Genomic DNA, 23,691 nt, shown 5'->3' with positions numbered 1-23,691 from the left:
TGATATTTGCTGAAACAGAAAAGATGATAAATTTTGCATAGCTCATACAGTGGTTTAAATCACTTTCTTATTTTAGTTCCCTCTGTTTGGAATACAGTACAGGTAGTCCTCAACTTACAACTACAAATGAGCCCAAAATTTCTTTTGCTAAGTGAAACATTTGTGAGTTTTGCCCCATTTTATGACCTTTCTTGCCACAGCTGTTAAGTGAATCACTGCAGTTCTTAAGTGACACTAACAAAAGCAGACAAGAAATGGCTGCTTTCTCCATAACAGCTATCCAAAAAACTTCGTATTCAGACACATGGCACTCAACCACAACACACCACACAGACAACTACCACGCACAAACTAACCCTACCATACACAAAAGGGGTGCAGGAAATGACAGCCAGAATTCACTAAATAGTAATAGCAATAACAATACAAACCCAGTCGCACTCTGCCAAGAATTATCCAGAACCAAAGACAAAATACAGAAGGATGAAAGAAATAATGCAATATACAAAATTAACTGTAACAATTGCAACCAATTCTATGTTGGACAAACATCACGTCAATTAAAAAACAGGATCCACGAACACTGGCTGGCAGTCAAATGTCACAATAATAATAATAATAATAATAATAATAATAATAATAATAATAATAATAATAATAATAATAATAATAATAATAATAAAATAATAATAATAATAATAATAATAATAATAATAATAATAATAATAATAATAATACCTCCTTAAGTAACACCAGCTGCCTGCAATTAGTGCAGGTTCGCATCCCACCAGGCTCAAGGTTGACTCAGCCTTCCATCCTTCCGAGGTAGGTAAAATGAGGAGCCAGATTGTTGGGGGCATTAAGCTGACTTTGTAATAATGCCGCTTGGGGGTGTGTGTGAAAGCCCTAATAAGCAGGCATATACATAGAATGAAGGCTACTGCTAAGCTTGTAAGCCGCCCTGAGTCTTCGGAGAAGGGCGGGATATAAATGGAATTAAAATAAAAAAATAAATAACAAATGTCACAATCCGAAATTCTTAATCTCTACCCACACTGTCAACAAACAGCACCAGTTCGATTGGAGCAGCACAAAATTTATCAGATATGCTACTACCCGCCACGCTTGTGAATTCATTGAAGCCTGGCACTCCACAAGCAATTTCGTCAACAGACACATTGACCTACAAGCAGCCTACAAACCCCTCAGAATCCAAATCAACTGCACAGCCAAACAGAGACAGCAGCAACCCTCAACCAACCCACACGAGCCCCCCTACCAGCAGTTCACCTCCCAATGACCTTGACCTGATGACACCTGACCCATCACAAGAGTCACTCGACACAACCCACACCTGAAGCCCTTATAAAAGAAGATACTGACACTGACATCACCTAAACTCTGCTAAAGATGTTACCTAGCCTGGTAACAAAACATTCAGAAACAACCCACAAGCTTGGAGAATGAACTTTCACTCTCATATTTCAGTACTTCGTCATATTCAATTACACATTGCCATCCCATGCCAGGCTATGGGTGCTGATGCAAGATTTGGAGGCTGTAAAATGGAGCTGCTGTTTGTAGATGAATGATCTGATTAAGTCCTGCCCCTTCCATTGACTCAGGATGGGTTTGCCCTTCTCCTGAAAATTCAGGTATACAGATTAGGGGTCCTTCTGGCCTGAGAATTACCATTTGCAACAGTGATTCATGTTTCATCAACTATGGTTAGACTACTGCAGCAAGGTTTACATGAAAATGCTACTAAAGATGACTCAGAAGCTCCAGTTGATCTATTGACCGAGTGGTGCCTGTGTTGAAGAAATTTCATTGGTAAACAGTAGGTGTCTATGCTCAGTTTAACTTAAAAAGCCCTACATGGCACCTGCAATGCCATCTTTCCAAAGTTACTCTGCACTGTGGGTTCATCCTGAGAGAAACTGTCTCACCTCACCGCTCCCTGTAAGACTAAGCAGGGTGGGGCTGCAGGCGTGCCTTCTCAGTGGTAGACCCTACATTATAGAATACCTTGCCTGCTGAAGTGAGGGAAGCCCCCACCATGCTTGCATTCTACAAAGCAGTGAACGTCAGTTTGTTCCAACAATCTTTGGGGTCAGATAGTGGACTTGGATCGCTTATCTAATTGCATCTATTCTGGTGTCTTTTTTCTATGCAAAAATAGAGTAGTATAGAAGTGGCAGAAAGTGAAGAAGAACTAACTTTAATGGCAGAAAGTGAAGAAGAACTAAAAAGCCTCTTGTTGCGGGTGAAGAAGGAGAGTGCAAAACTTGGGTTGAAACTAAACATTAAGAAAACCAAGATCATGGCATCTGGCCCTCTCAATTCCTGGCAAATAGATGGGGAAGAAATGAAGGTAGTGACAGATTTTATTTTCCTGGGCTCCAAGATCACTGCAGATGGGGACTGTAGCCAAGAAATTAAAAGACGCTTGCTCCTTGGGAGGAAAGCCATGGCAAATCTAGACAGCACACTAGAAAGCAGAGACATCACCCTGTCAACAAAAGTGCGTATAGTCAAGGCTATGGTCTTCCCAGTTGCAATGTATGGCAGTGAAAGCTGGACCATAAGAAAGGCTGAGCGCCAAAGAATTGAAGCCTTTGAACTATGGTGCTGGAGAAGACTCCTGCGAGTTCCTTGGACTGCAAGGCGATCAAACCGGTCAGTCTTAGAGGAGATCAACCCTGACTGCTCTTTAGAAGGCCAGATCCTGAAGCTAAAACTCAAATACTTTGGCCACCTAATGAGGAGGAAGGACTCACTGGAGAAGAGCCTAATGCTGGGAAAGATTGAGGGCAATAGAAGAAGGGGACGACAGAGAATGAGGTGGCTGGATGGAGTTACTGAAGCAGTAGGCGTGAGCTTAAATGGACTCCAGAAGATGGCAGAGGACAGGAAAGCCTGGAGGAACATTGTTCATAGGGTCGCGATGGGTCGGACACGACTTCGCAACTAACAACAACAACAACATAGAAGTGTTATAAAAAAAATAACAATGGAGAACCTCTAATGACTTAGTTCATACACAATTAATATGTACATAATACATACTAAATTGTAGCATAACTTATCATATGAATCCAAAATTCAGCATCTTGGTCCTTCAATAGTGACTTGTTTGTGGAATTATATGTTTTCATATGTAGGATTCTCGTTATGATTTGATTTTTATCCTTTTCCTGGCATTTTGCTCGGTATGTTGTACATGAATGATAGCTTTTATGGGATTTTAAAATCCTATTCAAACATAACAAAAGAACTCAGTTCAGTCCAAATTTAGATACACCCAAGAATTAAGTCTTTAGATTCCTAGAGTTTTTAGAACAATCTTGCAATCTTGCTTTCCCCCCTCCCCCCTTATATTCTCCATGTGAAGAATATCAGTAGAACAGATATTTTTAAACAGTGGTTTTTGTCCATGAGGGAAAGGCAATTTAAAAGACTTTAAATCATGGCCCCCAACCTTTTGAGGATGAGGGACCGGTTCCGTGGAGAGAGGTTTTTCCATGGACCAGAGGGGGCGTGGTTTTGTGTGCTGCCTGCATCCCACGGATGGGCTTTGCTTGTTTGTGCAGCCCTGCTTTTGGCATGCTGTGGACAGGTGCCAGTCCATGGACCGGAGGTTGCCTTAAACAGTTGTGCTGTTAAATGTTTCCTAATATGGAAAGTTATTCTTGGCTTCATTGTTGTATCTTTTTAATATTTTGACTTCTTGAAGAAAAAGAAACCACCGGTATTATTTTAAAAGATATGGCAAGTTGATATGTACATAGTTTCCTAGAATAGGTTTTGACGCTTCTGGCCTGCCAAGAGGTGAAAAATCATTGTAGGCGCAGAATTAAACAACAGGTGGTAGCTTCTTGGAGGAAGTATGTGTAGTACATGTATATAGAAATGGAATGACCCCTTAGAAATGTCTTCATCTCAAAGACTTTCTTGGCCATACAACTCAAGAAGATGGTTTTACAGTTTCCACTTAATTTCTTATTTGACTGGTGGTTCATTAAGGCATCCCTATCATACCTGTAGTCATTATGCTTTTTAAGAAATCAGTGATAGCGGAACTTAGAAAATTGATCATGATTCAAATCTTGAGATGTCTAGAAAAATAGTGTATGACTACCAAATATTTACAAGCTGCAGATAAACAACTATCAGTTCTAATTTTCTTCCAGTGTCTGTCTGGCACTGGTGTAAACCACATGGATTTTTTTCACTGAAAAGATTCTGGTGACTGCTGCAAAAGCGATAAGATTTTGACTTAATGTGGTACATTGAACAGATGGATTTGCACATTCATTGCATTTAATGATGCCTAGGTAGCTTTCTTAAAAAATTTCCAATACTTTTTATAGCATTTCAGCAAGAATAAGAATTTTATTACCCCAAAATTATTCTGGATCATACTGTAAGTTTTTCTGTCATCTAAAGAATAGATTGAGTGAAATAGACAGGTCGTATAACTATGGTGATAAGCCATTTAAAAAAAGCTATTGCCCATAGAAGTGGGTCAAAAGCACTAATTTAATGTACAACTTGAAAACAATTGAAAGTAGGCAGCAAAGCTGGAAATTTCAATTTGTTTTACAGTTTGATGCCCACGTCATTGATAAGAACTTGGCAGTGGTTCCCAGGCACTCAACTTATCATAGCTTGAGAAAAATCTTGGGCTCAAACTTGACTCCAGGCTCTCAGACACAATATACAGCATGGTTATTGCATACTAGGGTAAAGTCACATAAACACAGTATTTGTCAGTATAAAGATGAGACAAGTGGGGCAAGTACAATATCTGCTACTGGTAAGTTATTTTGCCTAGATGGCATTCAACATGAAGGTTATGGTTCATGAACAGAATCCAAAACTGAATTTTATCAGAGGAAGCAAGGGATCATAGTCTGTACATAGGTGGAAGGGTTTCAAACCATAAAGGTACTTTGAAAACCATCCACATGTGTATAATACTGCAAGATATTCTTTTTCATTTTGGGCAGACCATAATTTGTGGATCTGTGAATGTTGTACAGCAGTTAAGCCATTGGTATAGCCCCGTGGTGGCGAACCTATGGCACGCATGCCACAGGTGGCATGCAGAGCCCTCTCTGTGGGCACGCGCGCTGTCATCCCAGTCCTAGGCCTTTAGCTGAGTTTTATAAAACCTTTTCGCTTTAGGCCTCCACTGCCATGTGCAAAAAAAAAAGGTTCAATCAGTCAATCAATTTCAACTTCTCGCAGGGGAAAAAAAAGATCTCGCAAAGTTGGAATTGATTGATTGAACTTTTTAGTCCCACCCAGTCTGCAGTTATCACTGCAGCCATGCCCACCCAATGGGCCACACCCAACCAATTGGCCACACCCACCCAATGGGATATGCCCACCTGGCACCTGACGATATATAAGTGGGTTTTGGGTTTGCAGTTTGGGCACTTGGACTCTAAAAGGTTCACCATCACTGTTATAGCCCTTATTTGTTATTAAATTTTGAAGAAATAGATTTTTTTTCATTAGGAATATTTTGTATCTGTAATAAGCTTTACTTATCTGCCCTAACCCAGTCTTTGACTTCCCTGAGTGAGTGCTGGAAGTTCTAGACAGCTATTTATTGCTGAGTATAAACCTGACACTTTAATTTCCTGAATTAAATCTTCCCATTTGTTAGTATTAAGGCAAACTATGAGCCGTTGTGGTTCAGTGGTTAGAATGCAGTACTGCAGGCTACCTCTGCTGATTGCCAGCTGCCCAGCAGTTCGATTCTCATCAGCTCAGGGTTGACTCAGCCTTCTGAGGTAAAATGAGGACCCAGATTGTTGGGGCAATATGCTGACTCTGTAAACCGCTTAGAGAGGGCTGTGTAAAGCACTGTGGTGTATATATAAGTCTTAAGTGCTATTGCTATCTTCTGCAAGAAAAAAAAATCAGCAAATTAATTGTGGAATTTCTTGGAAGGACCAATAGCTGGCAGAGCTTTTCTTTCAATAGATGTTAGGTAAAGTGTTCATTGACTACTATTTTTATTCTTCTTTTAAAGTTCTACAAATTGTTTTTGGAAATTACACATCATTCACATTATCTCCTTGGTGGAGTGAGCAACAAATCATGTCAACCACAATATGAACATGAAGTTGGGCAATCTCCAGGAGACAGTGGAGGACATGGGGGCCTGATGTGCTACGGTCCTGGGGTCACGAAGAATCAGACACAACTTAGTGACTGAACAACAGCAATGATATGAAAGACAGTTATTTTTTTAAGCTGCTATATTCTGGTCTCAGGACTGATTCCACAAGGATCCCTTTGTATTATCAGTTCTTTGTGCTGGTGGGATAGGATGCATGCCTCATTTCCACTTCTGTGTATAAACAAAGGTTGCTATTTGAGATCTTTATATCATTTTTTTCTTTCTTTCCAACTTCCATAAAATTCAGTTTAGAGTTATCCTAATAAAACTCACCATGTGTAAATATTATATTAGTCCTTGCGAGATGCAGCCCATTTTGTGTCATAAGCCACCATCTAGGTAACTTTGATTATGCTCTCAGACACTAGATCTCTGCCACTGATACTATTTGCATAGTCATTCACTTCCAGAATTCTTCTGGATAAGGAACATATACATATGAGGGATCACTAACAGAGCCCCTAGGACAGGGGTGGGCGCGAGTCATAAAAGAGCCAAGTTTGCCTACCCCTGCCCTAGGACCTTAACTGTTCTTCATAAATTTTCAAAGACCATAATGATACAGTTGTAACTGTTGTTTGCAACATCTTTTGTCTTGTATGTATTAGCAAAAAGGGATAATTTTCCATTGAAATCGTAATGCATTCATGAATTTGACATAAATTTGCTGCTGCTGACATAAACTTCATGAGTTGATAGATTTAGTGGCGTTCATTTGTTTTGATTTATTCTAATAGTGAGTAAATAACCTTCTAATGTATCTATTTATTTTAATGCCATTTAAATTCAGTTACAGGATTCTAGGTAAGTTTTTTTTTTCTGGAATCCATATCAAATGATTATAGCATTTGTTCCTTAAACACCAGGAACAAGAAATAATTAGAAGTCTACTAAAACAGCACTGGAAGAGAAAGAGGTCATCCACATTAAAGTGATCCCATCCTTGTGGTATATTTAAAACTGTAGAGAGTAAGGAAGATGATTTCGACAGAGATATGTCAGCTCTGTTATCAAAATGATGAGGGGAAAAAACATATCTTAGAAAATATGTGGAAGAGGCTTAGACAGACACCTCCCTAATTCAGATGAGTATAACAAGGGGAGGAGATACAGCACAATCAGGCTTGTAAGATTCTATTATTATAGCCTTTGTCAATAAAAGTAGTTTTAGCCTTTATATGGCGTTGATTCCTGATCTGGTGTGCCTAGTCAGTGGGACTGATGTAATCTTTGATTACAATCTCAAAAGTGAAAATAAAAACTGAAAATGAAAGCTAATATGGGAACATGGAAATAGGTATTTGACCAGATTGCATGGTTTGTTATAAATATGTGGACATTCAGACTATGTTTTAGTAACGTAAGCCTTCAAATTTCCACATAATTATTTTGTTTAATTACTGGGCTTCTGAATACATTATAATATATCATTATGTCATAGTTAGTATTATTTGGGTCTAGTATTTTTAAATTGTGGGAAATTATCTTAACTATATACAATGTCTTTGTCTATAAACTGGATTAACTATTCAGTTGTTTTTAAAATATTTTAATAACTATACACGCCTTTGTGTTTTCTCTCTTGGTTCCATTTATATTTTTCTGCAAGCAGATTCTGAAGAGTGGGTTTAAGGGCCAGAGATATACAAGTTCTTTTCTTTCAATTTTTAAATATATTTATTTATTTGTCACATATTAAAAATAATGTCTGATTGTTGAATCATGATTAACTACCATTGGGGTAGTTAATTAGATGGTATCTGGAGGAAAGATTCTGGAAAATATTGACTATTAGAAAAAAATACATTGTAAAGGTGTATGATGAAGAGAAAAATAAACCATAGCAAAGAAATATTTAATAGTTGATTCTAAAACATCATCAAATTTAATTCTGAGATCTCAGGTAATATTTCATTATTTATGTATTCATTGTTATCATGTAAAAATACAATCAGGACAAGTGTGTGTGTTTGTGTGTGTGTATGCACTTCATGGACTGGTGAGATTTAAACATTACATAAATTCTGTTCAGAAACAATTTTGCTGATTTTGACTCATTGGGTAAGTGTGTTATTATGTCATCTATTCATGCTATGGCTTGCTTTAATAATAATGAATGCTGACAAATTATAGTTATATTTTTGTAGGTGATTGACAATACTTACCTTGAGTCCAGGATTGCTTTTGATCCCACTGTGAAAATGTGGGGTTGAAATTAAAATATAACTATATGGAATGTTCATGCAGTTAACGTTTTTAAAAAAATCTATCAGAAAAGTACAATTTGAGCTCTACAACAGGGTGCTTGGATTAGTTGATAAGATCACGACAGTTAGAACTTGTTTTATACAGTTTTCCCATAATTAAAACTGAAATTAATTTGACGTGTCAAATTAACCTGAGAATTGTCAGGTTATAAATATATATTTAAAGCCCAATTCTAATTATATTTTATCTATTTTGTGCCTTATGGACAAGAAGACATCATGATGATGATGATGATGATGATGATGATGATGATGATGATGATGGAGGTAGTGGTGGAGGAAGAGTTGTTTCACTGGGAATTAAAATTAAAATTTCACTGGGAGTTAAAAGTTAAAACTGTTAAGTCTCTTTTTGTAGCAAACAGTATGTAACAATGTGACATGCTAGCCCATAGCAACAATTAGGTAAAAAATAGCGAATTGTGTGGGACTTGTTATTAATTGTGTCAGTGAAAAAACATCCTGGTCATACTGGAGCACCTGCTGTTTTCATTGTGGTGGAATTACCACAGAGGGGTATGTGCTATTCCATTTCAGATTGCAAAATGTCTTATGAGTAGCTGTCAGAAGAGTATTTATTAATTGCTAAGAATCATTAATTCATTGTATCAGAAAATATGCCTTTGAAATATTTCTAAATCATACAAATTGGAGAGTTGTAGTCCCATCACAAATGACTTTATTGCCTAATGATAAAATCAAAGCTCTGGATATATTATTTTGAAGTAAAATAATAATTAAACTGGAAATGGAGCCTGATACAAGTTTAGTCAGAACTGTAATATAAAGTGCTAAATGTGTAATAGCTGAAAATCCAAGGTGGGAACCTGTGGTTTTTTTAAGCTGCAGAGTAATATGATCTTACATGCATTATGTGCATGTAAAAAATATTGCCTGCCATTTTGGAGCCAGTAACCATTGCTGCAGATAACCGTTGTTGAGTATTTGGTGATGAGTATTTGGTCTGAGAACATTGGAAGAAAAAGATAGAAGAAGAAATTGATGAATGGCCAAAAAAAAGGAAAAATGAAATAGGCAATTGAGAAGATCTTGGGTAGTGATTCTAAGAATAGTTAAGTGAAAATGTTTATATGAACTTACTAAAACATTTTGATGAAAGTGAATTTTTGAAAATAAAAATACCACATTTTAGTACATTTAATTAATGTATTATTCTGTTTAATGTATCAGTCTTTAAAATGCAAAACACACATTTGGAATTGAAGAAATGTATCCTGTACTTTATCATAAAACAGTTTCAATACTGCATATAGCCAGTCACAAATTTCCCCAAAAGCAAAATGATGAAATGCATATCTGTGTTTTATAATTTGCTGCTCAAATGCCATTTTATATAAAGTTTGGTGCAATTCTTGGCACCATTATATTTTTAAAAATCAGTAGCTGGTTGCCTGGCTGACAACACCATTTTGAGGTCTATTTTATTTTAATTTGTTAGGATATTGGGAATTTCTTGAACACACAATAATATTTGATGAAATCAAAGCCTTTTTTGTAATATCAAGATATTACATTAATAGGTATTTAATGTCATTAATAGGTATTTAACAAGGAACTGTTATTTATAAAAATCTGGGATTCATTCATATCTGTATAAATAAGGATAAATAAAGAATATTTAAGCATTCTTGATGCAAATTCATTGTTTCTCTCTAGTAGAAATCTAGTTCTTAGCTGAAGTAAAGTAGCAAATTTCCCATTACTTCTTTTGAGTTGATTATTCACTTAGGAACTTGAGCAGAAGTTTTCTTTGGAAAGCCAACAATCCTCCTAAAGATCTCTCTTTAATGGATTGGCATATCTGTATTATTATAGTGATTAGATGATATCTGACTAAGTGAGAGAGAATTTACAAGATTCCTTGGTTGGAATATGTGACAATTAGAAAAATATAAATCAAGTTCAAAACTGTAGTGTAGACATTATTTTATATGAAGTTCAGTGAACATTGTCAGAAATTGTGTTAGGATTGCAACCTTAAACCTTTCAATAAAGCAAATTCTGTCACCAGTTGACTTCAAAGGAAATGAATTTAGGATTGATGGAGAAGGTACATTTTTTATGTGAATACCAACATCTTTCAAAGCTTTTTGGGTATAGTTGGTACTTTGGAAATATTTCCGAAAGGATTTCCTAGACAGTCTTTTCCTTTTTACTCTTTCTGCACATTGCAATACATTGATTTTTTCTAATATCTTGCAAATAAATAAGGCTTCTTTTTGTAGACCTCCTGCCTCTTTTTTAAAAGCCACGCTTTTAATAATGAATGCTGCTCATGTTTGAAAGTTTGTTCCCCTGACTGTATGTTGTCTGCTAAACTAGAATGTTCCACATTGCTCCTTGTATTGTTGCTAGGCAGACAAGCTTTTGTCTGACGCATATTTCAATTCCTGACACTTTCGACTTCCCTCAGTCAGCGCTGCTTTTTTCAAAATGTGACTCTGCTGGTTTGGCCCTTTTCAAATCACACCAGTTGGTCTATTCTGATTCTATCTCATTTTAAAACATTTCATTTGCTAAATGGTAAACATATGTTAAACATTCACAGTTCTTGTGCCATATATGATGATCTGGCTCGCATAACATGGTAAGACAATGTCTTGAACCACAGAACCTATTTTATATTACAGTAAAATAGCATATGTGAATCTAGCCAATTAATCACACATTTTTGCAATTTTTGATAGCCACAGCCTAAAAAAAAAGTGCTTTGGGGAGGCAGGAGCCGAAGGGCAAAGAAGGTCTCACTATAGCTCCAGCCATTTTAATCTATTCGTGCAACTTGAACAAATAAATGGAAGATAATGCATGATGTCTGTCGGTTACCACACATCTGGGATTTCCTGGACAAATCTTTGTTTTAGACATTGAACTCCCCAGAAAAGTAAAAATAACAAAATACCTGGGATCCCTTCTTTTTAAAGGGCTCGGAGAGCTTTAGAAAGAGCAGGTTTGCTTAGTTATGAGGAAAAAACAATACTGTAGTGATATTCTGATTTTGCTTTCTCTGATCTGGAAGGTCATCACTTTGATGCATCAATGTGTTGGGAACAGGAGTGGCTGCTACTGATTGATGCACCTCCTGGCCTGCAGGGTTCGTATGGCAAGAGTCAAGCCTGGGCCATGCTGAATTATTTCTGAAGTACTCCCCTTAGATACATTGTCTTGAGGTTTTTTTTTAAATTTTCTGCCAGATTTATTAATATCATGGTAATAGCACTTACAAAAGAATAACAACCAAATGTGTAAACCAATAATTACATTTCAAGTATGTGTTTTTCCATCTGTATATCTCAGGTTGCCATTTTCTTCAAAACATTGTCTTCTGCATTTGACACATGAGCTTTGTACTTTCCTAAGTACAGTAAGATTTTCTTTGAGATTTGAAAATTCAATTTTTAAATTTTTTTTAATTGAATGTACATTTAAAAACAAAAATGGACATGTTACAACTTCCCTGGCTACAACACTGCTATTAGTATTACCTTATGTAACAAAGGGAAAAACAGAAAAGCAAAATGCATTATATGATGGGACAGAGTATGACAAAACGTACATATAACATCTGTAAGTTTTCTGGTAAACAATCTTTCAGTCATCTACATTGTAAATAAATATCTTTCAGTTCTGTCCTGATATAGGTGCTAGTAAAAAGTCTCTGCGTTATCAACTAATCAATCGATAGTCTTGAGTTTTGAGTGTGAAAGCTGTAGCGTGCCAGATTTGCAGAAAAGAAGTCATATTTTGCCTTTGCTGAATGGGATATCTAGGTTTGTTCTCTACCCTGTTCAGGTATTACCTCCCCAGATTCAGTCCAGCATGGGAGGAATCAAGAGTAGCCATGCCTTGGTTAAGTATGATGGAAATAGAACTGAAGGGATTCTCTTTATACTTACAGTACAGCTATCTATGGACTGGGAAAGAGAGGGGTCTGTTCACATATATGCATTTATTCATATGCATTTATGCATATATGCATCCATGGGAACCAGAACTTTGCTTTACCTTCCAACTCAGGTGGAAACTATTGTAGATAGATTATCCCCTTATCCCTCTCCCCCCCTTTTTTTGCAAGAGACTGGAGAGTTCAAATATGATAACTCTGTCAGTTATATATTACTTCCAGGTTTAGAGACCACATCCTTGAATATTAGCTGATGAGGTACAACAGTAGGCATGTTCATATGATCCATCAATAGCCTTCAGATAGTTTACTTCAGAATGCTGATTTGCGTCTTCCAGCTAAACTGCTAATTTGGCTTTCTGAAAATATTGGGTCTGCCTGTTATCAGCTGAGACCTCTCGCTCTTCTGAATCAATGTTAAATGCTAAATAATTATGAACATTCTAGACCAATTTATTTAGAAGGCACCTGGTTATTTAATCCTGATGGATACACTGGTTCTCAAACTTGATCCCACAACTATTGGACTGTAGTTCCTATTCTCCCTAAACATCACTCCCAGTTTGAATTGAAATTTCTAGTATTGTTTTGCAACAAAATAAAAAACAGTGTGCTGAGAGACTATGACTTGACTACAACTCTTCAGGGGCTCAGACTAGTTTTTCCAGCCCTATTTGGAGTTGCCTTTTCAAATTTGCAAATTTGAAGCATTTAACATAGAACATTAGATAGGATATATTGCCATTTTAAAAAACATTTTACATAAAAAATAACTATTATGAACAATATAATTAAAATCCTATTCCAGTTTGTGTAACTTCAGTGAATCCTGTTGAAACAACACCTTCTTTGATTCTACATTTTTCTTTTCTGTGAATAAATGCATTTTTTCATTTATAAATACCCCCCCCCACACACACACACTTCCCAACGTAAAATGAGAGATGCTAAGTGTTGTGTGTTTCAGGCTTAGTAAGTATGGCATGGATTGGCTTGAATAATAAAGATATCAGCCTGTATTATTAGAGTATGCTGCATTAATCAGACTTGCTGGAATGATCACATGGTACTCTATCGCCTTTCCCTGCGAGCTGCTGCTTGTCAGCAGCTGGTTGAGCTGCAGGCTGCAGGCCAATGTCTGCAGCCCCTTTTCTTCCAGAATCTTTACAGCCTACTGCTCTTGGTGATGCCTGTGGCTTGGCCAACTAAATGTTTCTCCTGAGACTTATCAAGGTTATCTTGCAGACTTCAAGGCCTCTGTCCTATTTCCTAGGCCATGTATGCATTTGAAGAATTCAGGTAGGCTGTGTTTCATACATCAGCATGCTTGTTTTTTTTTGTTCCTGGAATATTTCCGTTGGGTAATGTGAGCCTGCTTTTATGGTTGCATAAGGCTTCCAAAATGCAAGATGGATTTTTGCCTTCCTCTAAAAATTGCAGTTCTTCCATACTGTTTGGGAGGTGGGTGTGTCAAAGATAAGATGCAGGTAAACAATAGCTAACTGCATGATGAAGTACATAGATGAGTAATAGCTTCTTATGTCTTATTGGAATTTTTGTCATTACTGCTGCCTGAAGCTGCAAGTGTAATCTAGAGTTATAAAAAGATGGTGTTTTTTCAGGAAAAATAAAAAGCATCTTTGCTATCTTTGATGCATGACAAATGCTTCTCCTCTCTAAAGAATGCAGATTATGAGAGTTAAGGAGCAAAATATGCTTGGATCACATATAGGAATAAACTGGAAGCTTCTGTACCACATCCATGTCTGCTTCTTGTGGTTTCATTGCTGCAGGATTTCATTGATATCACTTAGTAAGAATAAAATGCTTTAGACACCACTGTAAGGATTTTGTGTAAAATATAAAGTACTGTATATTTAATGGATAAGTAGAGAAAAATATTAAATGTGTAAAGTGTTTTCTTTTTGTGATGGCATCTTTGGATAACTATTCAGTCTTAAAAATGTCTATTTAATAATAAAATCTCAATTCTATTTTTAACCCACAACTAAATAATGTAGAGATGTATTACACTTTATAATATTATTATTTAAAATGTATCCATTAATTTCTTGTTGAAACTAACTGGCAACAATAATGAACATTTCCATGTTGATTAAATTTTATTTGATTGTCATAATGTTATTTTATTATGGCATTATGTAAAAAGCTAACTCAGTGTCTTTTTGTATAAGAGAAGCAGGTTGTTTAACTGAACAACAGTCTAAGAGGGAAGTATGGATTTACAAGGTTAAAACGATTAACATAATTTGATGTCAGCTATAATATTGGTAATATCTTTGCTCTTGTCTCACATCCTTAGCAGATTACTGATAATAGCTAATTCTTAATTCCTGAAAATATGTCATCAGTGTTTGTGGAGTTTAGGATAAAAAACAAGAAGAAACATGTGCTATTTAATAAAAACAGGAAAATTACCATCTTGATAACAGAAGGATTTTACTAGAAGTCAGTGCGGTGCTGTATTGTAACTGCATTGTTATGAGAGTGCTAGCAAACCTTGAAGAGGGCCAATTACTGTCACAAAGTTACACTGCAAATAGAGAAGAGGAACCAACCCTACTGTATTTTTGTGTTGTCATCATGCACAGATGAAGACCCAGTGATATAAAAGTGATTTTCATTATGAAGTTCAGATCAGTCTGTTAGATAAAATAAACTATCTATAGAAGGCAAAGCCACATTATTATCTGCGGATAGCCTCAGATTAATTAGCATTTACCTAGTTGTCTTGGAGCAAGTAACATGCCGGTTTTTTTTTAATTTCAGAGGCCTTTCTCAATTTGTTACTTTTCAAATGTGTTGGATTATATTTTCCATAATTCACCACCACCAAGAAATGAAAAAATGTGGAATTCAGATGAGAATTGTAAATTATAATTATAATAAAATGAAAAGCCTAATTATAGTATATTTTGTAATGTTTTTAAGTGGGTGGGAGCCTTTGACAGATAAATCTATGGATATCAAAAGCACTACCATCTTCTTTGGTTAGCCTTATGCAGTCATCCTCTAGTTCAGACATGTCAAACACAAGGCCCGGGGGCCGGATCCGGCCCGCGAAGTGGTTTCATGTGGCCCGCGAAGCCATCCTGGAAACAGTGAGGGAACAGCCCCCACTGCCTTGGCCCTGGCCCAGAAACCCTCCTTCTGCCAGAGACCCTCAGATCTTTTCCTACTCCTGCCCAATGTAGAGCTGGCCACACCCACCCAGTAGGCCACGCCCACCCAGGCCATACCCACCCGCCCCCCTGAGGGCAACCGCAATGCTGATGCGGCCCTCAATGAAATTGAGTTTGACACCCCTGCTCTAGTTGAACTGATAGGGAGTTAAGGAGTTAAGCATTCAGGGAAAGAAGAGTTGGAAATTAGGCTAAGAAACATCCATCCTTCCCCCTTTGACTAGTTCTCATTTTTGTTTATTGACCTTCGGTTGTGTTGCCTTTAACTGGAAAACTAATTGCTGGGATAGATTGTAGCTCTTAAGATGCAAGGTTGAAGTCACATAAAACCAAAATATAGTTATAATTGGAGTTATGTATGATTTCTGAAGAGTCAATGTGTAAACTGTGGTTGGTGTGTTTCCATATGTCTTCTAGATGCCAGATCTGTTCATTGAAACGAGCCCACTTGTATTCAGGAATGACTATAAGGTCAACATATTAAAGAGATGATAACAATTGCAGGTGTGACAGATAGAAATGAAAGTATTGGATTAAAATCTCTAAAGTGGGAATATTTTTACAAGTTAAAAGAATCAATTCTATTACTGTACATGTCTTAAGTATTACAGTACTGCTTAACAATTTATCATAGTGTCAGCTAAGTGTTGCAGAGTTTCCTGATTCTCTGGATATTCACAATGTGAAGATGATTATCCAAAGCATTGGCTAGCTTCCAAATGAGATCATTATGTCTGTCTACTCTGCAGCTTGATGTACACTCTTCCATTGTCCACCTTAATAAGCTAATGGATTTCATTCTGATGTCTGATTTTGATGTGGGAATCTAGCATTTGATGATGTGGAGTCTATGAAATAATCAACATTGAAGGCAGATTGTTTAATGAATCAAATAATTAATAAACCATATTTATTTTAAAGCAGATAACATCAGTTCATACCTATAGTCATTAAATTATGGTGTCCTCTAATGAATTCTTTTTGCTTCTCCTTTTATATCGCATAGTCTCCATCACATTGAAGTTGTTGATTTTGATCACTCTGGTAACCTCAGTGGCCTTTTCTATATAAAATGCAAATGAAACGGAAAATTAATGTACTTGAGATAACAATCATGTAAGTCCAAATAGAGGTCATATCCTTCAAGTCAAATGGTCCATCTTGCAAAACAGGTTTAGGATTAGAAAAAAAATGCCCCCCTTTCATTTGGGAATTGAATGCCTGAAGTTGAGGGCCAGGAAACTCTGGCCTGGGTTTTCTTGAGCCCTCTGTGAGTAATCTCTCACTCCACTCATGAACTCCTCCTATTGCTTTGACACATCTGGAAAATCAGGGAGGTAGAGAGGCCATGGCTTGTCAGGAAAACATTGAGGAAAATGGTGCACCAATTTTGAGTGTATACCTGTCTCACATTTCCCCACAAATGCTTTGTCTCTTGGTAGTCTTTCCAGTGTAACAAATACTGAATCCTATTTCTTCTTTTCCTTGAAACCAAGATTGCTTCCACCTCATATTCTTCTTCCCCATCCACAATCATGAGTAGGAGTGGGTGATCCTGGGATCACAGAGCACTTGGAGGCACTTCCTTGTCTAGCCAGGAGGTCTAGCCATTTTCATCAAAAGTGGTAGTTGAAAGCGAAAGACTATTGGGTTTATTATTGCATGGTGGTAAATGGTCTCACAAAATTAAAATCGATCTTCTCTGATGATCTGGTCAAAGTAGTAGAAAGACATATTATGTTCACCTTTGAAATCACTGGCCCCTCTTGTGTATGGGCATCTGCTACTTCTTGTACACTGCTTTTGCCAAGAGCAATTGTTCTTTTAATAGGTCATGAGCTGTTTGCTGTTCCCTGAGTAACTGTGCTGTGCTAGGAACAGATCTTTACTGAGTGGTTGCTGATAAAACCCTTGGGTGGATTCCATACATTGTTTGAAATATTGACGTGCCAATTGATGAGTGTACACAGAATTGTTATATGCAAATTCTGTTACAGGGAAAAGTGCCAGCCAGTTAACTTGGCTATAAGTGCTGTAACATCTTACATACTTTTGCACTACCTGGCTAATTTTCTCTGCCGCTCCATTAGTGGGAAGGTGGTAGGCCGAAGACAAATGAATCTGTACTTTTAATAACTGGAAAAGAGTTCTCCAAAATCCAAAAGTGAATTGACTTCCTCTGTGTTATGTGAATGTCCATTCATCTATATCCTCTATATCATGTCTGACTCTTAAGGGGGAGTGCTCATCTCTGTTTCTTAGTCGAGGGAACCAGCGTTTTCTGGAGACATTTCTGTGATCATGTGGCTAGTATGACTGTACACTAAGGCATTTGAAACACTACCTTCTCACCAAAGTGGTACATATTTATCTACTTGCATTTGCATGCTTTCAAACTGCTAGGTGGGCAGGAGCTGGGCAGATAACAGGAGCTCACCCCATTGCATGGTGCTCAGGTCTCAAACCTAGGCTGTCAGCTTTCCAGCTGACAAGCTTAGTAGCTTTTAACTGCTGAGCCATTGTGTTCCTCTGTCTAAATATGTTGTCTAAAAAGAGCTGTGCCATAGTCTGTGCAGTTTGGAGTCTCCTACACGGTATAAATGGTGAATATCTTGGTGAAACAATCTACTATTACCAAAATAGACATAAAATCTTGCACTTGTGTAATTCTATGATTAAGTTCATTAACAGTGTATCTCAAGCTGGGTAGGTGTGTTTAAAGGCTGTTTCCCACAACTGGCTTTGAGTGCCAGCAGACATAGAAAAATGCAACATAGCCTTTTATATCCACAGCCATTTTTGGTCATCAATAATCTTTAAGAATCCTGTGGAGCGTTTTAAAAACTCTTTCATGCCCAGCTGTTTCATTGTCATGACAATACTGCAACACCTCCTCCCATAAAGGAATAGCAACATAAAGGTGACCATTAGGCTAGAGTTGCCCACCTCTGCTGAAAATGGAGTACAGTACCTTGTTGAGCCCCAGAGGTCATCTGGGGGCTTGTATACAGCTCCTGCAGCCATTTTTCTCTTGATTCTTGCAATTTGATTTTAAATTTGTTGTCCTTCCCCCACCCTCTCCCTTTTGTAATCCTTGCAGGGCTGCGAGGTTGTAAAAGAACAGCATGGGAAGAAGGCTTCTGAGCCATGATGTATTCTGGTTTATGTGAGAGTACATTTGGTAGCATGCTTCAGGAACCAGGTACATAAATTATACAGAAGTCAAAACGAGACTCCATCTGATTTGCCTGGTAGTATGAGACTGAATTTTGCATCAGTTCCAATTCCTTGTGGTCTGTTCAACCCTGTATAGGAAATTGTGCCCTTTCCAGCCATTGCCTCTTTTTCTGAAAAGCTGCTTTGATTGCCAGCAGTTCCTTGTTAAATATATCATAGTTTCTGTCTGCATTTGAGAGCCTGTGAGAAAAGAATATGCATGGTGGTAACTCCCTTCCCCTACTTTCATAGCCTGAAGTACCATAGGTCTGACAGCGGCATCTAAAGGACCAGATTGGAAGGCATCTGGGTAGCAGAGGATTGGTAGGGATTGGGAAGCAAAGAGTTGTTTTAATTCTTGGAATAGCAATTATTTGTGTGTCATCCAAGCAAATTTCCTCCCTTGCTTTAAGAATTGTGAAAGAGGTTTAACTTTGTCTGCAAAATTAGGAATGAACTTCCCATAAAAGCGTACGAGAACAGCAGAACTGCTGGGCAGAGTTAAACTTGTTATCAGTTTAGAGTCCTTGTATCGCCACAGGAGATGCCCCCTCTTGAATTCCATTGAACTTTATGTACTGCCAATTTAGTGCTGACCGTTAGTTAACTAGATTCTTATGTATAGGTTTGAATAAATCTTCTGTGCTGCAAACTTACAAATTGTCCATATTCTTTATGCCTGACAAAAAGTTAGCAAAGCTCAGGAATTGCTGCATTTTTTAAAATTCCACAGCGAGTATGTCCAGATAAAACTGCTTATACCTTAGCTGGATCCATCTGCAGCTCTTCTGTGGAAATTCTATAATGTGCATACTCTAACTGCTGCAGATCAGGTGCACACTTTTCCAACTTGGCAAAAAGCTTATTGTCCCTCAACCCCTGCAAAACATTTCTGGTATGCATAACATGAGGGGTTATATCCTCAGAATACGTTAAAACAGACATGTCAAACACAAGGCCCAGGGGCCGGATGCGGCCTGCGAAGTGGTTTCATGTGGCCCGCGAAGCCATCCTGGAAACAGTAAGGGAGCGGCCCCCGCTGTCTTGGCCCCGGCCCTGGCTGGCCAGGAGCCAATGTACAATTTCGTGGTGGTCATCTATGCTGAAATACATTCAGTCTTAGCTCCACAAGGCCATCTGAAAACAGTGAGGGACCGGACCATGCCGTGTCGGCACTGCCCCCTCGGCGCATGCTGGGGAGGTATCACCCTTTGTGAGGAATGAACAAACGCACCATTGCCTGGAAGTGGCCAGCACATGGCCCTGCCTACTTTGGGCAGGCTAGGGCCTGGGCAGCGTTGTGCTTCTCTTCAGATTCATGCCACCTGGCTCAGCCTCTCGGCACTGTGAGTAGAGCACCCCGCTACCTGCCAAAACCGGGCAGACTAGGTGCTGGGCAGCATTGCGCAGGTAACATCAACTCTCACGCTGCTCATGGCATCCCCTCCCATAGAGCCCACCAAGCCGGATATGTGAAGTAGGTGAGGGCCATGTGCTGGCCATTTCCAGGCAATGGTGCATTTCTTCATTCCTCACAAAGGATGACATTTCCCCAGCTGTTTCTTGCCTGTTTTTCTCCCTCCCTCATCTCAAATATTTTCCCACCACTCTGTTCTTTGGAAGGAAGGAAGGAGAGGGAAGGTCTGAGGGAAATCCTACCTTAGTCCTGCCCTGCTGTCCTTTCACCATCCCCTTGCCCCCTCCTCCTGGCCTATGCTGGGGGGTCTCCCTATTGATAAGGAAGCTTTGGATACAAAGCCAGGTCTCACATGGAGAGGGAATGGGCCTCCCTCTTGATTTTGCCCTCGTACCCATCATGAGCAACCTGGCTAAGGAGAGCAAGCACAGCAGCAGCAGCCTTGAGGAGGAGGTAAATGCAGCTGGGCACCCCCTTGGGGAAGTGGGGCTGGGCTTAGTGCCGTGGGTGCTTGAGGGTTGGGTTAGGCATTTGACCTCCGCGCCACCATCCAGTCGCCCCCCATGGCCTGAGAGGAACAGTGAGGCTCCTCCGGTGGACCATGCCTTGGCACTTCCCTCATCCCATCTCCTTCTGCCAGAGACCCTCAGATCTGTCCCACTCCTGCCCAGGCCCCCATAGGCACCCTTGACACCCTTGGTCGGTCATCTCTGGAGCTCTGGAGCGGGTCGTGGGATTGCCAATTCCCACGACGATAGGGAATGGCAGCAGGTGTAAGATCAGAGGGCCGTACCGACCTCCGGGAGGGCCTCTCCACTACCTACAAGCGGTGAGGCGCTCCGACCCTCTGTCTTCGACCCAAGGTTCTGGGAGCGGGGATGTGCAGCCACCTGAGCTCCGACTGGTGTACTTGAATGCCAGGTCCGTTGCTAATAAGGCTCCCCTCGTCCGGGATTTAGTCGAGGGTGAGCAAGCGGACCTGGCCTGCATCACGGAAACCTGGTTGGGCCCAGAGGGTGGTATCCCCCTGGTTGATCTTTGCCCACCAGGCTTCCGGGTGCTACACCGGCCTCGGACTCAGGGTAGGGGTGGGGGAGTGGCTGTGGTTATGAGGGAGACCTTATGTCCGCAGGAGGCCACCGTTCCTCAGATAGTCGGGTGTGAATCTCTCTTATTGAGGTTTGGTCCCAGGGCGCAGTTGGGCTTGCTGCTCGTGTACCTTTCGCCTAGTCGCGTAGCAGCAGCCCTGCCTGAGCTTCTCGATATCCTCTCAGGGCTGGTGATTGAGTTTCCCAAACTTATGGTTTTGGGAGACTTCAATCTACCATCCCTGGGAGGAGCATCTGAGGTAGCTCGGGAGTTCATGGCTTCCATGACGGCCATGGACCTGACGCAGGTAATTCTTGGACCGACTCATGAGGGAGGTCACACCCTTGACTTGGTTTTCTTATCTGGTCGGTGGTTAGATGATCTTGGTGGGGGCTCCCCAATTGTTATGCCCCTGTCATGGACCGATCATCATCTCCTGCGGCTGGTCTTCCGTTTTGCCACTCCCCACCGTGGGGTTGTTGAGCCAACTAGATGGTTCTGCCCCAGACGCTTAATGGACCCTGAGAGGTTTCAGGCAGCGCTGGGGTCCCCACCTGCCTCCTCAGCTCACAGCTCGGCAGATGCCTTAGTGGAAGCCTGGGAAAGGACGGCCACGGAGGCACTTGACCGAGTTGTACCCTTGCGGCCCCTGACCCGGCGCAGATCCCAATGGGCTCCATGGTTCTCCGCGGAGCTCCGGGAGATGAAGCGTCGGAGACGGGGCCTAGAGAGCGTTTGGAGGTCCACCCGATCTGAATCCGACCGATTGCGACTAAGAACCCATATTAGGTCTTATCTCGCAGCGATGAGGGTAGCGAGATCTAACTACTTCGCTGCCCTCATCGCGTCCGCAGATAATCGCCCGGCCGCCCTGTTTAGGGTGACCCGCTCCCTCCTTAATCAGGAGGTTAGTGGGGAACCCTTGCAGGGGCGGGCCGAGGAATTTAGTCAACATCTGTCGGACAAAATCGCTCGGATTCGGACCGGTTTGGACTCCGACTGGGCAGTATCGGACGATCAGGACACGAGCGGTCTTGTCAATGTCACCTGGGAGGAGTTCGATCCTGTGACTCCGGAGGAAGTGGACAGGATCATGGGGAGGCTGAACTCCACCACATGTTTATTGGACCCGTGCCCTTCCTGGCTGGTTTATGCAGCCCGGGAGGGGACACGAGGCTGGTTCCAGGCAGTTATATCTGCTTCTCTGAGTGAGGGTAGTTTTCCCGCCGCCTTGAAAGAGGCGGTGGTGAGACCTCTCCTCAAGAAGCCTGCCTTGGACCCGGCTGTTTTGAATAACTTTCGTCCGGTCTCCAACCTTCGCTTTCTTGCGAAGGTTGTTGAGAGTGTGGTGGCGCATCAGCTCCCTCTGGTCCTGGATGAAGCGGATTATCTAGACCCGTTCCAATCGGGCTTCAGACCCGGGTACAGCACGGAGACGGCATTGGTCGCGCTGGTGAATGATCTCTGGAGGGCTCGGGACAGAGGATACTCCTCTGTTCTAGTCCTATTAGACCTCTCAGCGGCTGTCGATACCATCGACCATGGTATCTTGCTGCGGCGTCTCAGGGGATTGGGAGTGGGAGGCACGTTTTTTCAGTGGTTCTCCTCCTATCTCCTGGGATGCTCGCAGTCGGTGTTGGCAGGAGGGCAGAGGTCGACCGCGAGGCCTCTCGCTTGTGGAGTCCCTCAGGGGTCGGTCCTCTCGCCCCTTCTGTTCAACATCTACATGAAACCGCTGGGTGAGATCATTCGTGGTTTTGGAGTTGGGTATCATCAGTATGCTGATGATACCCAACTTTTCATTTCGACCCCAAACCACCCCAGTGATGCCCTTGACGTGATGTCCCGGTGCCTGGAGGCGGTCCGGGTCTGGATGGGGAGGAACAGGCTTCGTCTCAACCCTGACAAGACGGAGTGGCTGTGCGTACCGGCATCTCGGGATATTCAGGATATCCCACCCCTCATTATGGGGGGTGAGTCTTTATGTCCTGTAGATAGGGCTCGCAACTTGGGAGTCCTCCTAGACTCACAACTCTCCTTAGAAGATCATATTGTAGCTGTGACTAGGGGGGCGTTCGCCCAGGTTCGCCTGGTGCGCCAGTTGCGGCCCTATCTAGACCGGGATGCCTTGCGCACGGTCACTCATGCGCTCGTGACCTCTCGTCTTGATTACTGCAACGCTCTCTACATGGGGCTACCCTTGAAGACCACTCGGAGGCTCCAACTGGTACAGAATGCAGCCGCGAGAGTTGTATTGGGAGTCTCCCGATACTCCCGTGTTACACCTCTGCTCCGCGAGCTGCATTGGTTACCAGTTGTCTTCCGGGTGAGGTTCAAGGTGTTGGTAATGACCTACAAAGCCCTCCATGGCATGGGTC

The 23,691-nt window shown here is 40.6% G+C and overlaps 1 protein-coding gene across 7 annotated transcripts in view; it reads left to right on the top strand.

Moving 5' to 3' along the window:
- EVL (Enah/Vasp-like) overlaps positions 1–23,691 on the top strand; it is a 178,061-nt gene that overhangs the window by 21,532 nt on the left and 132,838 nt on the right. Inside the window, exon 1 of one of the 7 annotated variants that reach the window (XM_081314084.1) lies at positions 18,690–18,793. The exons of the other annotated variants lie outside the window; for them this stretch is intronic. The gene's annotated coding sequence lies outside the window, so the exon portion shown is untranslated. Of the gene's footprint in view, positions 1–18,689; positions 18,794–23,691 lie in introns of those variants that run through there. 7 annotated transcript variants of the gene reach the window in all.

The sequence above is a fragment of the Vipera berus genome (assembly GCF_964194415.1).
Source record: "Vipera berus genome assembly, chromosome: 1".
NCBI lineage: Eukaryota > Metazoa > Chordata > Lepidosauria > Squamata > Viperidae > Vipera > Vipera berus.
The sequence above is the reverse complement of the archived record's forward strand: the minus strand, read 5'-3'. Positions and strand labels throughout refer to the sequence as shown.